The 18,869-nt window shown below is 42.4% G+C and overlaps 1 protein-coding gene across 2 annotated transcripts in view; it reads right to left on the bottom strand.

Annotated features, from left to right (window-relative positions):
* LOC145346497 (arf-GAP with SH3 domain, ANK repeat and PH domain-containing protein 1-like) overlaps positions 1-18,869 on the bottom strand; it is a 320,720-nt gene that overhangs the window by 134,845 nt on the left and 167,006 nt on the right. The window lies entirely within an intron of this gene.

Here is an 18,869-nt window from a genome sequence, read left to right as displayed (position 1 = left end):
AACTGGAACTTACTCTCCTAGACTTTGATCAGGGAAGGCAAAAGCATTTGTAAGAGGAAAAAAGTGCAAGTGTAAAAGGAAGCATATTTTTACATAATGAAAAATTTTCAATGTGGTAGATTTTTAAAAGCTAGCAGACAGGTAAATTAATGGTTCTATTTGAGATTATTTAAATAACATTGCATTTTCAACTTCTCGGTCCAGTCTTCAACTTTATATACATGCTACATATAGCTGAGGTACCAGTTGGCGATGTATCTCGTGCTGGTTAAACCTAGGACGAGATCTAGTGGCCAGGTTTGTCGTGGGCAGAAATCCTATTATAGCTGCTTTATCTCAGGGGATGGCCAAAACAGGATTTGTGCCTGAGATCTCAGTTTGAGATCATCCCTGTTTGTGATATAATCAGGGGCACAAACCTGATTTGCATAATTTCAATTACATTTTCTTATTAAACAACGGCATGAAGTCATCCCACCACGAATCACTATTGGTTTTGGAAAACGATGTTCAGTCATGATGACTATGCTGGGAGCGCAGAAGTGCCTGGAAGCCCCAGGGTTGAGGGCCAAGGCAGGCCCCCTGGGATAGCAGGGCTGCAGCCCGGAAGGGGGTGTGTGTGTGTGTGTGTGTGTGTGTGTGTGTGTGTGTGTGTGTGTGTGTGTGTGTGTGCGTGCGTGCGTGCGACTGCAGTGATTGCCCTGATGATTGTGGAGGTGGTCCTCCATATGCCTGTGGGGTTTGGGGGAGTTTCTTTGAAATGCAAATCATGACACACTAAAGGTGGTGTCCCCTCCGCCCCAATCTCCATGGAGCTGGCCTTGCCAGGTTTATCATCAGGTCCCGTCCCACCTGTGTGACAATATTAACCACTTCCCCAGATTTCTAAGTGTCAGAAAATTTGGTCCGAAAACTGGCTGTGTCTCAGGTAAGAAATACACGTTGCCATTTTTTGGTAAAATTTCACTCATTATACCACCTACTATATGAACGTTAACAGGAAATAGGCCATTTCATTTTCTAATGTCACATAACATACATGATTAAACGTCATTTGGAATAATTATTTCAGAAGGTGAATTTCAACATACAAACATGATCATTATTCACCTATACAAGATGAACTAGTAACATTGTATCTAATTAACTTTAAATGCATATTTGAAGGCTGATGAAAACTAGTAGGGTAAGAAATTTCAATTTATTGTAAAATGTAACACTTTTGTTTTTAAAAAAGGGGACCACACATCAACCAAACAAGTCCTGCATTGATACGAGCTCCATCTTCAATTTACATATGTATATGATATCTAGATATACACATTTGTCACACAGCCTCCTCTCTCCCTTTTTTTTAATCTAATCCCATCAAATATCCTTTTATTCCTTTCTCCTTCACATTTTTATCCAGTTTCTCCCTTAAATATATCAATTCCATATATATCAATTCTACATCAAGTTAAAAATCACAAAATTTGTTCGCATGATTGGGAGCCACAAATCTGAATTGCAAGAACTCAACAGAAGGACAGCAGTGGTGCATTTTAAGTACGTTCCTGATTGCAAAATTTTGTAATTGAATAAATGGCACATCACTGGTCCACAAGCTTATTTCTGTATCTTCCTCTTAGATTCATCATTTTGTTCAAGTCACTCCTTCGCTTTCTCTCAATTTATCAGGTATATTTGAAGTGTGCTCAATTAAATTTAAAAATATCTTGAAGAAAAAGAATTAATACAAATGATGATCACATTTTACATTAAAAAAGCCCCTCAATTTTTTTTTCCAGACTCTCAGTTTCAGTTCCCTCCTGACCTACTTCATGACAGGCCTTAACCATTTGTAAGCTGATTATAGCCTTCTGAATATAGAAGGCTATATTCATCACAAACCACCCCCCCACTTTGTGCCCCATTTTCCTTATTAACATGCTCCTCGCTTACCCTCTGTTACACACTCGAATCTAACTATAAATTTATAGGTCACTTCACACACACAGGGTAGTAATTCAAAACCCAATTTCTTCAACCAATTGGATGGTTTATTTGTGGAAAAAGCAAGAAATTGCATCTTGATGTTGATCTCATTCCTGGTGCTTCTGTTACTAAACTATTCTTAAGAAGCTTGCAATGTCAGTTTGAAAAGAAGCATCATTTGGGAAATTTACCAGCACTGCAACAAATATGAGTGACAGGGAGAAAGGACGTTGAAAAGTTACACAGCTGGCTCAGTTCTTCGTGCAAAAGTAAAAGTGCATCCTTCTTCAGGTTGAGTTTTCTTTTGGGGGTTTGATGTAGCTGGAAGATAAATACTACAATCTATATGAGAGAAACAGAAAGAAAAAGGGAGAAACAGATACTTCGCTAAACTGTTGTAATAGAGAAGGAAAAGGCAGATGATGGAATGGGGATGCCAGGGAGGAAGGGCACAGAATGGCAGCAGAAACAGAGGGGAGTGACTGGGTAAAAGGGGAAGAGACACCTAGGCATAGAAATGGAAGAGAGAAAAGTAAAGGCAGAGAGTTGCGGGAGGGGCAAGAAATGGATGAAGGGAAAGATGCTTTAGGACCAGGACAGGAATTAGAGGGTAATAAAGGGCCCTTGTATAATAAAATTAAAAATCAAGTCTAATCTTGCGGTCATTAAGAAATTCATCAGCATGCTCCAAAAGTTGCAATGCTAACAATAACTTTTGCCACTATTTTCCAGAGACATTTGGGCAGGCAAAATAACCCAAAGGCTGGTGCAGTCATTTCACAAACGCTGAAGGAAATGGGCATTTCAGCAGTCCAAGGGGATCTATAAACAAAGTGGACTTCAGGGGCAGAACCCATCCTACTTTGGCAAAAATGGTGGGGAAATACACACATGCACACACACACAATTTCTGTAAACCTTGAGATGAGTACAATGAAACTGCTGTACCAGAACGTCTGCTGTTCTCTGGAAAATGCACTTCTGGAGTGCCACCCTGTGGTAAATGCTAACTACTGCAGTTGGACAGGAGTAGCATTGAATAAAGTAACATAATTCTCACACCAGATTAGCACGTTGAAATCAGTAATTTTTCATTTGCAACTATTTGATCTTGTGACACCACACAGGGAGTCACGGGGTCAAGGATAAAAGAAGCGATGTTTGGAGGGCACACGTTGAATAACTGGATTTAGCCAGGGAGCAGATTCATAGAATGGAATCCCTACAGCGCAGGAGGCTGCCATTCAGCCCATCAAGCCTGCACCAATCACAATCCCGTCCAGGGCCTATTCCAGTAACCCCACATATATTTACCCTAATCCCTCTGACATTACGGTCAATTTAGCATGGCCCGCACATCTTTTGGAGTATGGGAGGAAACTGGAGCACCCAAAGGAAATGCACGTAGACACAGGGAGAACGTGCAAACTCCACACAGTGGCCTGAGGCTGGAATTGAACTCGGGTCCCTGGCACTGTGAGGCAGCAGTGCTAACCACTATGCTGCCCACAGTTGCAGAAGAGAGAGTGGTAGCACGGAGATAGTGAGTGGGATCAGAAATAGCAGACAAAGAATGGGGGAAAAGATGACCGGAGCACCCAGGATTGGAGAAAAGAAATGAGTGCAGGAAGTGAGAAATCAGAAGGTTGAGAAGCTGCAGGAGAAAAGGCAATTAAACTACCTCAGCTGAATGGGGATGGTTGAGGTTTACTTGCCTTCAGGCAATCCTTGATGAGTATATCTGCTGGGTAGCTTGCTCTATGACCTTGGGTTTGTTACAGCTTGGATAATGGACAAGTATGTTCAGTTGCGGATGGAGGTCTGTCAACAGATTTATTATGCATGATGGGCTGGGATATCAATTTATATGAAGGCTGCATTTATTGGGCTAATTGAAGGACTCTTGGTAGTGTCGATGAGCAGAGAGATCTCGGTGTACATGTGCATAGATCCCTGAAAGTTGGCATCCAGGTTGATAAGATTGTTAAGAAGGCGTATGGAGTGTTAGCTTTTATTGGTAGAGGGATTGAATTTCGGAACCGTGAGATCATGTTGCAGCTGTACAAAACTCTGGTGCGGGTGCACTTGGAGTATTGCGTACAGTTCTGGTCGCCGCATAATAAGGATGTGGAAGCACTGGTAAGGGTGCAGAGAAGGTTTACCAGGATGTTGCCTGGTATGGTGGGAAGGTCTTATGAGTAAAGGCTGAGGGACTTGAGGCTGTTTTCGTTAGAGAGAAAGTTAAGAGGTGACCTAATTGAGGCACACAAGATGATGAGGATTAGAAAGGGTGGACAGTGAGAGCCTTTTTCCTCAGATGGTGATGGCTAACACGAGGGGACATAGCTTTAAATTGACGGGTGATAAATATAGGACGGATGTCAGAGGTAGGTTCTTTACTCAGAGGGTAGTAAGGGCGTGGAATGCCCTGCCTGCAGCAGTTGTGGACTCGCCAACTTTAAGGGCATTCAAATGGTCATTGGATAGGCATATGGATAATATTGGAATAGTTTAGGTTAGAGGGTCATTAGATTGTTGCGCCGACCAGTGGAACCATCGAGGGCCGAAGGGCCTGTACTGCGTTGTAAAGTTCTAAGTTCTAAGAGCAAGGATGACTGATTGAAGCCAATATCTTTGACCAAAAAGATTGGGAGAAGCTTTTTCTAATAATCATCTTTGAGTACCCTGATAACAATAACCTGAAACATTATCTGTTTCCACAGATGCTGCCCAAATTGCTGAGTATCTTCAGCATTACTTGTTTTTATTTCAGATTTCCAGCATCCATAATATTTTGCTTTATATGGACAAAATTGAGTTCTCATAACTTGCACCAGCCTCAAAGCATCTTTTATTTGATTTTTTTTGAGGATTTATGAATGAATACTTTAATCTTGTGTGTTAATAAAGTCTTGTTTGAATATCTGGAATTTAACTTCAGTGAATCATTATTTTGATTTTCCTTTATAAATTATATCACAGAGGAATAAAGAAATATTCTCGTTTTCATGGAAACAAATGCATAATTTTAATCAAATTCCACTGGGGTGATTTTGCAAAAAAATTCTAAGTGCTGAAGGAGTGTAAAAGCAGGAGCGAGAAAAAAAGCAAACCTTATCAAAGCTAGAAAAATACATGAGGCGAAGTGTGATTCTCGCCAGGGGACTATGTATAAGAGTACGTTGTCTGGTGGGAGTGATAATCTCCCAATGCACCCCCCCACCCCGCCACCTGCCAAGCACTGCCCCTGTTTAGCAACTCTTCGACACCTGGTCGACATTGTTGCCCCAGCAATTCCCGATTACAGAGGCCCCACGAGGTGCCTCCCCTTCAAGTCACATCCCTCCCCATTGGCCCTGCCCAGGTTGGCACTGCCACCCCTGCCCCCAACCACCCACAGGGCCTCAATGGCCTCCAGTCCCACCAGCGAGACTATCACGTCTGGTCCCTGTTAGAGGGGGACAAATGAGTCTAGAAAATTATGTCCCGGGCTTGCAAATAATATTTAAATGAGCATTTAAATATTAAATACAGCCTCGCACAAGGGAAGGGCAAGAGGCTGATTAAATAAGAAAATTACATGCAAATTTAAAAAGAGATCATTCAAGTCTCTGGATCTGTTAATATTTAATTATTTTAAAAAGCCAAGTCACCTTGCCATTGTAATTTGAATGCCTCTTTAAAAGCTGCATTTTAGTTGTGGTAGTGCCAAAGAAAGGTAGTTTATAAAAACAAAAACTACCCCAAGGAGGAATGTCTTTTTCATGACTGGTTCCAAAACTGAGCTAGGAACCAGCCCCCATTTTGGATCATAATCCAAAAAGAATAAGGATGCTAATTATTTTACTTCTGGACTACTTCACTGGCAGACACCACTCTCTGCTCTGGCAGCAATCCTTGCATTACCAATCAGGTCTTGAATTGATGAGGGATCATGGGTCTGTTTTCTCAACACCTAAGAAACCCAAAACACAAGAGATCAACAAAGAAAAAAATCTGTCCAAGATCTTGTCCATCCCAAGGTCTGTAATGTTTGCCAGCCTCATGACCTTTCAAGATACCTGTACTCATCCAATTCTGGCCTCTTGAGCATCTCCAATATTAATTTGGCTAGCTCTAAGCTCTAAAACTCCCTTCCTATATCTTTCTGCCTCTCTATCTCACTTTGAGGGTGGTTAAGACCCTTCTTAAAGCCTACCTCTTTAATCAAACTACTAGCCAGCTGACCTCATCTTCTGACCCATCTCTTAGTGGCTTGGTGTCATATTTTGTTTTATAATTGTGTTATTACGTTAAAGACACAACATTTATATAAGCTACTATTTGATATTTCTTGGAAAATCCTAAATACACTAAAATAACACATTTTTACTGCAAGTGTAAAATGGCACATTTAAACTTGTCATACCAGCACATTTTCTAAACTTGCATTTCTGGAAAGCATATGTTGCAAGAACTACAAAAGCAAAAACAGAAGAGTCTTGAAATAGAATCCAGTTAATTTACCGAGCCTCCAATTAACAGCATCTATCTATCTTCTGCTAAAACTATGAAAGGTGACTGCTCTCACAATAAGAGGGTTACTCAATGCTCATGACAAAGGGGTGCTCAATATGAAGGACTCCTGAAGGGAAATGTATGGTGGTATTGAGAGAGAAGGACTAGTTGTTTTAAGGTGCAGAGAATCCCATGAAATGTGGAAAGATCCTGGATTGTTTATTTTGCATTACTGAACTAGTGCAGTGAGACCTGATTATAAAAGTCTCAGAGCTTTTCCAAAAACATTGCTGGTCATGTCCTTGTGACAGTCTTTAATTTTTTAATTATATCCTTTGTCATCCCAGCTGGCTTCCTTCCAGGTTCCTGGCATGAGCCAGAAAGTTTAAAATTGTTAATTTCAGTCTTTGGGCATCAGCCCGCCTGCTTGCACGTTCCTGACGTGCACCGAAAACAGCAAAATTCTTAATGATATCTTTTGCCAGTCAGGCAACTTACCCCAACTTTCCAGTTCTGAGTTGGCAATTGTTAAAATTTCTAAATACAATGCTCAGTCAATAACAGACCTCCTGTCCGAGGATGGTAATTAATGGGAGAGGGGCATCATATGAAAGGGGATACAGAAATCCTCCATGTATATTTTTAAGAACATTTCAGCAAGCAGCATAAAAGGAAATGAGCTGACAATTAGAAAATTGCTGTGAAGTTATGCATGAGATAGCTGATGTTGAAGCTGGAATTTCAACACCATTCCCTTCACAACGTTCGCATATATCTGATCAATAACAATAGTATCACTGGACCAGCAAATCAGAACTAAAGAGTCAGGACCAGAAAACAGAATCAATGACAAGGGATGAATGAGCAAAAAGTACAATTAATATCCCCAGAAACAGGGGATTTTAACATTAGAAAAGGCGTACCAATCAACAAATCGTTGAAAAAGTTTTCCTGCAAACAGGCTTCTGCACATTTGAATCACTCTTGCTGCATTTTAAACTAAAATAATCTACAAGGATACAATAGTTTTTGATGCATAAGTTAATATCCAAGCAGAACATCTGGGACAGGTGGATGTACATATGCACAAATCTCCCCGTACAATTTATTTCAGAAGTTAACAGGCTCCAATATCCTTAAGTGATGTGTATTTAACAGGAAAAAGCTTTGGGCAGGATTTTGGCCCCTATTTGGGGGTGGAAATTTAGGTAAGCAGGCATGATTCCTAGCCATTCCATGGACATTAGCTTAAAGCTAATTAAGTCGCTGATCATATGCTGATTGAAATTTTCTTTTAGTCAGCCTGCAGCCTAAGAAGCATGGTTGATGCCTGGAGGTGACCTTCCAATGACAGACTTGGGGACAATACCCTAGAATCGCTGAGGTCACACCTCACATCCCTTTCCCACAACTGCCACACCTACCTGGCCACAGTTGCAGTCTTAGCCCCTTCAATGGTGGTCCAGCAGCCGTGGCCATTTTTAATTTCAAATATGTAAAAGGCAGTGAGGGCATTTCAAGACAGAGCTGTTCTTTCTCCTCTGCAGCTTCTTCAGTGCTGGAGGCCCTCCAGCTTCGAGGGCATCTCCATCATCCTTAACAGGATGGCGAATGATCATTTGGCTGCTAAAAACCAGTAAAATTGCTGTTGAGTTACTGCTGCTGAGACCTGTATTTGATCTTGACATTAGGACCTGACCCAAAATGGAAAATCCTGTCCATGTTTTTTTGAGATATTTTTGGATTGTTCTGGAAACAGCTTAAGTATACAAATTTCACTGTTAGAGTATTGACATAGTTACAGATGGTTGATCCAAACTTTTTGAGATGTCTTTGAGGACAATGAACAATATCTATAATATTTAAACATTTAAAACACTGAACATAATGAATAAACAAAGGCCTTCCTCATCTTCATATACTGCCCATCACCAAAAGTATTTTCAATGTTACAGTTTAATCAGTACATGACAGTCTAAATCTCTGCATGTCGATGGCATTGTTAAAGAGGGAAAAGGCAAACACAAGGTAGGGATGATTTCAAGACTCTGCCACAACAGCTTAGTATGATATGCTATTATGATATTACAAATTTTTAGAAAGATTCCTCTGAAGGTCTGATTTTTAAAAAAGCTCAAAATGGCTCCAGGCTACTGAATAGAATTATAGGAGAATAGAAGCCGAGGTATCAGGGATGGATTCTTCAGATATACGCAATTAAGTTTGAAAATGTCACATCTGCAGAGCCAGAGAAAGAAGGAACTTTCTCCTCTCCCTGGAAACTTGATTTCATCTACTAAGGTACCTGTGAAAGCACTCTTCAGAAAGTCAATCACGGAAGCCATCGCAGCTGCACAGGTAATCGTACAACCTTAAAATCTTCACTTCAGACAATTCACCATTAACTTCAAAAATTACCAGACCTTCATTGAACAATAAAGACTGAATTGAGTTCACTCTCAGTGTTACTTTATCTTTACCTGGAACTAATCTTTGCGCATGTTTATGGTAACAAATATTTTTAAGTACCTTCAAGAGCAATAATATGAAATAAAGCAACCCCTTTCCTTTTAAGAAAGGCTTTGCTGCATTATTTTTAATTGAATTTCTCACTTCACAGCTAAGAATATATACAGAAAAGTACAAATGCATTGTTCGAAGGCAACTTTGGGGAAACATCTTCAAAGCATCTATTATGTAATACTCCATTCATATTCATTTGTGCCAAAAGCATTTAATACTTCTTTAAACCTACAAAAGTTGGAAAACTAAATAAAACAAAAACTGAAACATGTAGATTGATCAATTTGTTTAAAGATAAATGGCAATTTTGAAGTAAGAAACTGTTCAGAATCATAATTTGTGACAGGCTTTTAGATACTTGTTCAGGAATTCCCAAGCTGTGGGTTGAAAGACAGACTGTGGGGTCATGAGCTTCAAGGTAGCAATGACTGCCATGGATTTAGGATTGATTTCTGACTGCTGCAAGGCCCTTTTAAATTCTTACATTTTTATTTGTTGGTGGGAAAGGCCTAATAGACTTTTAAAAAATCCTTCAAAGGATTTACGAGTCGCTGGCTAGACCAACATTTATTCCTATACCTAATTGCCCACGAGAAGATGGCGGTGAGCTACCTTCATAACTGCAGCAGTCTATATGGTGTAGGTGCACTCATGGTGCTGTCAGGGAGAGAGTTCTAGGATTTTGACCCAGTGGCAGTGAAAGAATGGTGGGTAGCTCCAAGTCAGAATGGTGTATGGCTTTGAGGGTGGTGATTCCATGCATCTGCAATTCACGTATTTCTACATGAAGATCGTAGGCTCGAAAGGTGCTGTTAAAAGGGCCTTGGTGACTTGTTGCAATACATCTTGTAGGGGGTATACATTGCTGCCACTGTGCTTCGATAGAGAAGGAAGTGAACGTGGTGGTGAAAAGGGTACCAATCAAGCAGGTTACTTCACCTTGGATGGGGTTCTTGGGTGTTGAAGCTGCACTCACCCAGGCAAATGTTAAGTATAATATCAAACTCTGACTTGTGCCTTGTAGGAGTCGTCTTTGGGGAGTCAGGAGATGAGTTACTTTGAAGAATTCCCAGTCTCTGACCTGCGTTTGCAGTTACAGTATTTATATAGTTGGTCCAGTTCAATTCTGGTCACAGAATTGTTGTGGTACAGGAGGAGGCCATGTGGCCCACTGTGTCTGCACTGACTCTCCAAACAAACATCATGACATAGTACCATTTTCCTGTCTTTTCCCCATACTCCTACATATTGTTTCTATTTGTTATCCTCTACTGCCCTCCTGAATGCCTCAATTGAACCTGCCACCACCACACTTCCAGACAGTGCATTCCAGGCCTGAATCACTCATTGTGTGGAAAATTTTTCTCACACAACATTTGTTTCTTTTATAAATTATCTTAAATCTGTGCCCTTGTTCTTGATTCTTTTATGAGGGTGAGCATCCATTCTGTTCAGTCCCTTCATGAATACATAGGCTCTCCCTAATCAACCACCATTTTTCCATGTAATTACTGATTCTACTGTGAATAATTAACATAAGAAATAGGAGTAGTAGGCCATCTAGCCCTTCAAGACTGCCCCGCCATTCAATAAGATCACGGCTGATCTGAAGTGGATCAGTTCCACTTTCCAGCTTTCTCCCCATAACCCTTAATTCCCTTGTCTATCAGAAACTTATCTACCCGTGACTTGAAAATATTCAGCGAGGTAGCCTCCACCACTTCAACGGGCAGAGAATTCCAGAGATTCACCACCCTTTGAAGAAGTTCCTCCTCAACTCTGATCTAAACTGCAGCCCACCCCCCCCCCCCCCCCCCCCGCCTTATCTTGAGGCTGTGCCCTCTAGTCCTGCTATCCTTTCTAAGCAGGAAGAATCTCTCTACCTCTACCCTATCTATCCCCCTTCATTATCTTATATGTCTCTGTAAGATGCCCCCTCAGCTTTCTAAACTCCAACGAGTACAGACCCAGTCTATTCAGTCTCTCCTCATAGGTTAACATCCTCATCTCCGGTATTAGCTAGTGAACCTTCTCTGCACTCCCTCCAAGGCCAATATATCCTTCTGCAAGTGCGGCAACCAAAACTGCACACAGTACTCCAGCTGCGGCCTCACCAGTACCCTGTACAGTTGCAGCAAGACCTCCCTACTTTTATATTCTATCCGCCTCGCTATAAAGACCAACATTCCATTCGCCTTCTTGATCACCTGCTGCACCTGCAGACTGGATTTTTGCGATTCGTGCACACGGACCCCCAGGTCCCTCTGCACCGTAGCATGCTGCAGCTTTGCCTTTTAAATAATAATCCCTCCTACTATTATTTCTGCCAAAGTGGATAACCTCGCACTTGCTAACATTATACTCCATCTGCCAGGTACTCACCCACTCGCTCAGCCTATCCAGATCTCTCTGGAGACTCTGCACACCCTCCAAGCACTTTGCTTTTCCACTCATCTTCGTGTCATCATTGTTTCACGAAGCTTGCTCACTACTGATATTAAACTGATGTAATTCCTGGGGCAATCCTTACAATCTTTTTTGAACAATGATCCCCCCTCCCCACAACCCTGGTTGCTGAGGATGGAGGATGATAATGCCATTGAATGTCAAGGGGCTAGTTAGAATCTCTCGTTAGCGATGGACACTTGCAATGGTGTGAGTGCTACTTGCCACTTATCAGCCCAACCCTGAATGTTATGCAGTCTTGCTAGGTATGGGCACAGACTGCTTCTGTATCTGAGGATTTGCAAATGATGCAGAACACAATACAATCAGCAGCGACCATTCCAATTTCTGACCTTCTGATGAACGGGACATCATTAATCAAACAACTGAAGATGATTGGGTCCAGGATACCCTAAGGCAGTGGTTTTCAACCACTATGCCACCAGAAGTGTACAAGCATGCTGCACCTGTGTCTGTGGAACAGACTCTGAATCCCAATTTTCTTATTTTGTGTGGAAAAGAAGCTGCACCTTAGACTGCAGCAGGCTCCTCTGCCTCCACATCTTCCTGCCTCGGGAGGAGCCTTCGAGCAGATTGCCCAAAGCCATTTCTGGCAATGACTTCAGCATCTTCCCTTGCTGCCCCTCGTGGACGGAGTCACCTCCTCCTTTTGCAAAGTTTTAAGCTCACCTTCCAGGGCCTCTTGTTATTCCCATCAGGTTGCTGCTGTAAGGGTAGCTGTAGTAGGAGCTGTACTTCCCACCAGGTTAACATTTCTTGAGGTCCAATTATAATAAGAGCCTAATTTGCATTAACGTACGAGACTCTTGAAAACAGTAGGGCATTTACTATACCTGAAACTTCTCGTAAAATCTGGAACTGGGAAAAAGTGGGTATTCAATCCATTCTGTTTTATCTGTCTCATCATCTGATTTTCAAAGGGTGGATATTTCTCACTGCCAACCACGATTATTCATTTCTACTAATACAGATTTCTAGTTTGTTTATAACACACTGCTTTATAATTGTCCAGCCCAGCTGACATGCTATTATATATGCTTTGCTGTATTCATGTAAAGTGTCTGGTGATGCAGAAAATGATGATTGGTGAAAAAGCCATCACTCTTCGATCAAGTTATGCAAGTTAGAATACTTTCTTTAGTTGGAGCCCTATTGACACCAAAGAATGCACCCCCTCCTGGAGGAAGATTATAATTTCATTATTGAAAAACTGTGCTTATCTTCTGGCTCTTATTTTAAATTTATTGCTGATTATTTCATGGTCTGAATTTTGACGTACTAAAAATAGCACGACTGTCAGCATTCACCAGTTATGACGGTGCCTTCAGCAGCTTTCCTTCACGGCAGGGACCAAATTGGCTGCTGGTTAAAGCTCAGAGCTGATAGCTGTCAGGTGACCAAAGCAACCCCACTCCATTACTGATCACCAGAACAGGAGAAGTCAGGGTCCACCCAGCAAAAACCCAGTTCAGCAAGACTAGGCTGAGAATCCAGCTGAGACCACATGATAAAAAAAAAGTGCTGTGTTCTGGATGAGGCAGCAAGACATGAGGAAACATTGTGAAGAGAAAAAGAACAAAAGGGGGAAGGTTTCGGCTGTTTCTGCTCCTGATGGGATTTCTCAGATAGACTGCAAAAGGCCAAGGGGATCAAGGGGAGAAAATAAAACCCCATCCAAACCAAGGTAGTGCCTGAAGATGGGCCTGGAGGGAGCAGCTGCGCCCAGGAGTCGGTGGCTAAGCTCAACCAGGGTTTGCCTTCAGTTGGAAACCCACATACCTGAAGCCAACCCGGGGAGCCAGCAGGGAGAGAGAGGGGGGCTCTGTCCCATGCTGTGTGTCCAGCCTCCTCCCCAGCACTGTTCCTTGATGCATCTATGATAGCTTTGCTGTTGCAGCTCTTTCTATATTTTGTTCCGCAACTCGGCTCCTGCTCCAATGTCTCTATGTTATCTGCACCAGCTACCAGTGCTGCTGCTCGACATGCTGGTAACCCAAACGAGTCATCAGCTTCAGCTCATCATTGTGCGGCTGTACTAACCTGAGTCCTGTCTCAGGAAGGAAGCTGCCGACTAATTTCACATCAGGATTATTGTTCACCTGTTTCTGCAAGTTCAGATTCTCGCTCAGTTCACATCAACATTAGTTGGATTCATCTTGAGTTTATCTTTATTGGTGTTATTTTTATGAATTCCTTATTAATGAATGCATATAATTTATGTCAATCAACCATCATTTCAAGTATTTGCGCAAATGCATTTCCTTGGTTCAAGCCATATATAAAGTGACCTTTATCATAAAACTTCTTAATAATGAATCATGTTTGGGGGATATAACTGCAGGGTCACTAGCATCCAATGCAGATTGCGAGAATATCATGCAGCCCTTCTGGCATGCTGGTTTGGAGTGAAGAAAGAGAGAAAAAAAGCATTGTGCGCAGGATTGGAGACATTTGCATTTATTTTTAGATTTAAACAGGCCACTGTTTGTAACTAAAATGAAATTGAAATCTTTTAAGGTTTTAGTTGAAAGGCGTAGTGTTCCTTCAAATTCTCATGACAGATTGTATTTAGTTTGTGGTGAGCAAATTTGCTGGAAATCACTTGCTGCTTGCTCCCCCTCTAAGACCAGCATGGGTTTCAGCAGTTTAAATCAAAATTAAGTAGTTTAGCTGAACAGTTCAAGTTAATTTCTGGATCTATCAGAATATTTTTCTTTGTCTTATTTTTGAATACCACAAATTTTGTTGATTTAATTTGCGAGTCATGTTTTGTAATATCTCACCTTTCTCCCTGCCCACGGCCTTATTTAATTCAATTATTTTTAATTGAAGATGAGCATTTGGAAAAAATATATATAAACATATTTCAAAACTTGTTGCTGGTTGTAATACCATCTTTCCAAATCTTTCTTTTTGAATGGCCTGAAATGGCAAGTATCCGCATAGAATCTGCCGAAAGTGTAGCAGACTCCAACATTCCATCTCCATGGAGACATGACACCAGCTGGCAGCACTTGTCTGTGATTAACCACTGTCGGTTTGCTACTTTGTTGTGAGACAATTATAAGCAATCGATTTAGATGAAAAAAGTGGGTGTGCTGTGAAATTGTTTGTCTCATTGAAGTGTGCTGTGTTATTGAAAAGGCTGGAAAGCACTGCCCGTAAAGGAATCCCAATATTCTGGGGCTGACCTCCAACAACCAGAACCATCTTCCTAGGTATGACTCCAACTAGAGGAGAGCTTGTTTGTTCCCACTGACTGCAGTTTTGCCTGGGGTCCTCGATGCCACACAGAGTCAAATGCTGCCTTGATGTCAAGAGCAGTCACTCACAGCTCACCACTCGTGTTCAGCTCTTTTACTCATGTTTGGACCCAGGCTGTAATGAGTCAGGAGCTGAGTGGCCAGTTTGAGTGCTGGGACCAAGTTATTGCTGAGTAAGTGTTGGTAGTGCTGTCAAGAATCCCTTCCAATTTTTTTTTTGCTGGCAATCAAAAGTTGACCACTAGGGAAGTAATAGGCAAAACTGGATTTATTTTGTTTTTTGTGGATGAGGCATACCTGGAAAAATTTCCATGTTGCCAAGTAGATGGCAGTGCTGTAGTTGCAGTAAGTCCTCATTTAAACTTGTGGCTGAATTCTTGAAAATTGTGACTTTAAGTAAAAACTTCACGCAAATCGTAGGTTACCATCAGAACCAGTGTTAAAACCAGAGTTTGGATCCTTCAGACTTTTCTTGCCCGGAGAAAACAACGTACAAGTTTATATAACATACACGTACATTAGCTGGAATAACTTGCAAATTAAAATTAATCAAATCTAACAAATATATACATTGAAATTACATCATATCAAATCATTCAAACAAGCCCCAGTAGCGTAGCTTGTGCATCATACCCACAGCACCCGAAAGCAAGTCTTTTACTTGCTTTCCTTTCCTAGCGTCTCTCCTGCACATTCCCCACTCTATCTTTCTGACTCTCGAATACCTGAATCACTTTCTGACAGTTTAAAGGGGACAGGCCCATCCTGTAAGATGGTGGAAAAAGAAGTCGGGAGGTCACTGGAACCAGGAGGGCCATGAAAGGGAGCAGCAAGAGTTGTGGAAGAGGCTGGGGAATTGCTCCCTCCCATCCCCTTTCTGGGTTACTCACAGTTTAGTACCTGATTGGCGGCCAGCAGCTTTCAATCTCTGCCCTGGCGGTCTGTTCCAGGATTTTGGGCTTTGCTCTCTCCCTGCTGCCTGGACCTCTGGCGATTGCTGAAGCGACATCAGAACATGGCAGCAGCTGGACCAGAGTTTAGCACACGGTGGTGGGGGGAGGGGGCACGCAGTACACATGACATCAAATCTGACATTAAGGTGAAATTACTGTAAACAGGGCGATTTAAACAATGGACTTCCTGTACTGGAACAGCTTGGTTAAAGCTAGTACTGGAGCACAGTACTATTGCCAGAATGTTGTCAGGGCTAGTAGCTTTGAAGTATCCAGTGCATTCAGCTGTTGCTTGATCCCGTATGGAATGAATTAAATTGACTGAAGACTGACATCTGCAATACTGGAGATCTCAGGAGAAGGCCAAGTTGGACCATCCACTCTGCACATTTGGCTGAAAATGGTGATAAATGCTTCAGCCTTGAATTTCGCACAGATGTGCTGGGTTCGACCATCATGGAAGATGGGGGTATTTGCGGAGCCTCCTCCTCCCTTGTTTAATTATTTGTCACCATTCATGATCTTATGCAGCAGGACTGCAGAACTTAGATTTGATCCAGTGGAGATTTCTTTTGTTTATATATTCAATCCAATCAAAGTCCAATTCAGTGTCTCATCAAGTGAAACACTGCCAATCCAAGCTGACAAGACAGGACTCTCACGTCCTGTCTTGGCCTTGATCTACATGATCCAAGCTGATTGGAGCAGGCATTGCACTTCCTCCAAGGCTCGATCTCATTTCATCTTAGCCAAAAGGCCAAGATGCTGCTTTTAAAAATTGCTTCAAATGAAGCCACAATGTAATCTTATGATTTCAACTAAGTACAGCATGTCAATACTACACTTGATCTTAGCCAAAAGGCTGAGTGGAGATTGCTTAAGTCTATCACATGCTGCTTTCATTGTTTAGCATGCAGGTAGTCCAGTGTTGTAGCTTCACCAGATTGATACCTCACTTTTAGGCATGCCTGGTGCTGCTCCTGACATGCCCTCTTGCACTCTTCACTGAATTCAGGCTGCTCACTGAGGCTGGATTGCTGTTGCCAAAAAATCCTGTAAAAGGGATGGTGCTTTTTGTAGAGAGCCTGTTTCTTCAACGATCAGGATCATAATGCATTACTTATCGTGATTCTATTATATCAATGATCAGAATCCCATTGCAGTAATAATGAAGATCCCATTGCGTCAATGCTCACTAGTCCTATCAGGTTTGCATTACTGAAAATATTCAGGATACCAGTACATGAATAAGCAAGATACCATTGGATTAATAAGAAGAAAAGAAATGTGTATAAAAGGTTCAGAGAGCCAGGAGATGTTAAGGATCTAGCGAGTATAAAGCTTGTAGAAAAGGAGCTTAAAAAGGAAATTAGGAGAGCCAGAAGGGGTCATGAGAAGGCCTTGGCAGGTAAGATTAAGGAGAATCCCAAGGCCTTCTACAAATATGTGAAAAGTAAAAGGATGAGAAGAGAAGGGATCGGACCTATAAAAGGTGAAGGGGGGAAAGTCTGTGTGGAACCGGAAGAAATGGTGCTTAATGAGTACTTTGTCTCGGTATTCACAGTGGAAAGTGATCTGGGAGGTTGTACTACAGGTTTGCGGCAGTCTGAAAAGATTGAGTATGTGGATGTTAAGGAAGAGGATGTGTTAGAGCTTTTAAACTCTATCAAGATAGACAAATCGCTGGGACCGGATGGGATGTACCCCAGGTTACTGTGGGAGGTGAGGGAAGTGATTGCAGAGCCCCGGCGATGATCTTTGCGTCATCGATGGAGACGGGAGAGGTTCCGGAGGATTGCAGATGTGGTTCCTATTTTCAAGGAAGGGAACAGGGATAGCCCGGGAAATTACCGACCGGTGAGTCTGACCTCAGTGGTTGGTAAGCTGATGGAGAGGCTTCTGAGAGACAAGATTTATGAGCATTTGGAAAAGTTTAGAATGATCAGAAATAGTCAACATGGTTTTGTCAAGGGCAGATCGTGCCTTATGAGCCTAGTTGAGTTCTTTGAGAATGTGACTGAACACATTGACAAAGGAAGAGCAGTAGACGTGGTTTTCATGGACTTCAGCAGGGCATTAGATAAGGTCCCCCATGCAAGACTTCTTGAGAAGGTGAGAGGGCATGGGATTCAGGGGGCTTTGGCCTTTGTGGATCCAGAACTGGCTTGCCTGCAGAAGGTAGAGAGTGGTTGTGGATGGGTCTTTTTCTGCACGGAGGTCGGTCACCAGTGGAGTGCCCCAGGGATCCATTCTAGGACACTTGCTGTTTGTCATTTTCATAAATGACCTGGATGAGGAAGTGGAGGGATGGGTTAGTAAGTTCGCCGATGATACAAAGGTTGGTGGTGTTCTGGATGGTCTGGAGGGATGTCAGAAGTTGCAGCGGGACATAGATAGGATGCAAGACTGGGCAGAGAAGTGGCAGATGGCCTTCAACGCAGATAAATGTGTAGTGGTCCAATTTGGCAGGACCAATGGGATGAAGGAATACAATATCAAGGGTAGGAGTCTTAGCTGTGTTGAAGAGCAGAAGGATCTTGGGGTCCGGGTCCACAGGACACTTAAATCGGCCTCGCAGGTGGAGGATGTGGTCAAGAAGGCGTATGGTGTACTGGCCTTCATTAATCGAGGGATTGAGTTTAGGAGTCGGGAGGTAATGCTGCAACTTTATAAGACCCTTGCCAGACCCCACTTGGAGAACTGTGCGCAGTTCTGGTTGCCTCTCTATAGGAAGGACGTGGAAGCTATTGAAAGGGTGCAGAGGAAATTTACAAGGATGTTGCCTGGATTGGGAGGCATGCCTTAAGAAGACAGGTTGAGGGAGCTGAGACTCTTCTCCCTGGAGAGACGAAGGTTGAGAGGCGACCTGATAGAGGTTTATAAGATGTTGAGAGGAATAGATAGGGTGGATTCTCAGAGGCTATTTCCCCGGGCTGAAATGGTCGCTACGAGAGGACACAGATTTAAGGTGCAGGGAAGCAAGTACAGAGGAGATGTTAGGGGTAAGTTTTTCACTCAGAGGGTGGTGAGTGAATGGAATCGGCTGCCGTCGGTGGTGGTGGAGGCGAACTCGCTGGGGTCTTTTAAAAGACTTCTGGATGAGTATATGGGATCTAATGGGATTGGGGGTTATAGATAGGTCTATGGCTTAGTAGGTATAGATGTGATCGGTGCAACTTGTGGGCCGAAG

This window comes from Carcharhinus amblyrhynchos, chromosome 8 (genome assembly GCF_965287045.1).
Source record: "Carcharhinus amblyrhynchos chromosome 8, sCarAmb.v2.hapA, whole genome shotgun sequence".
Lineage (NCBI taxonomy): Eukaryota > Metazoa > Chordata > Chondrichthyes > Carcharhiniformes > Carcharhinidae > Carcharhinus > Carcharhinus amblyrhynchos.
This window is presented reverse-complemented; position numbering and strand designations above follow the sequence as displayed.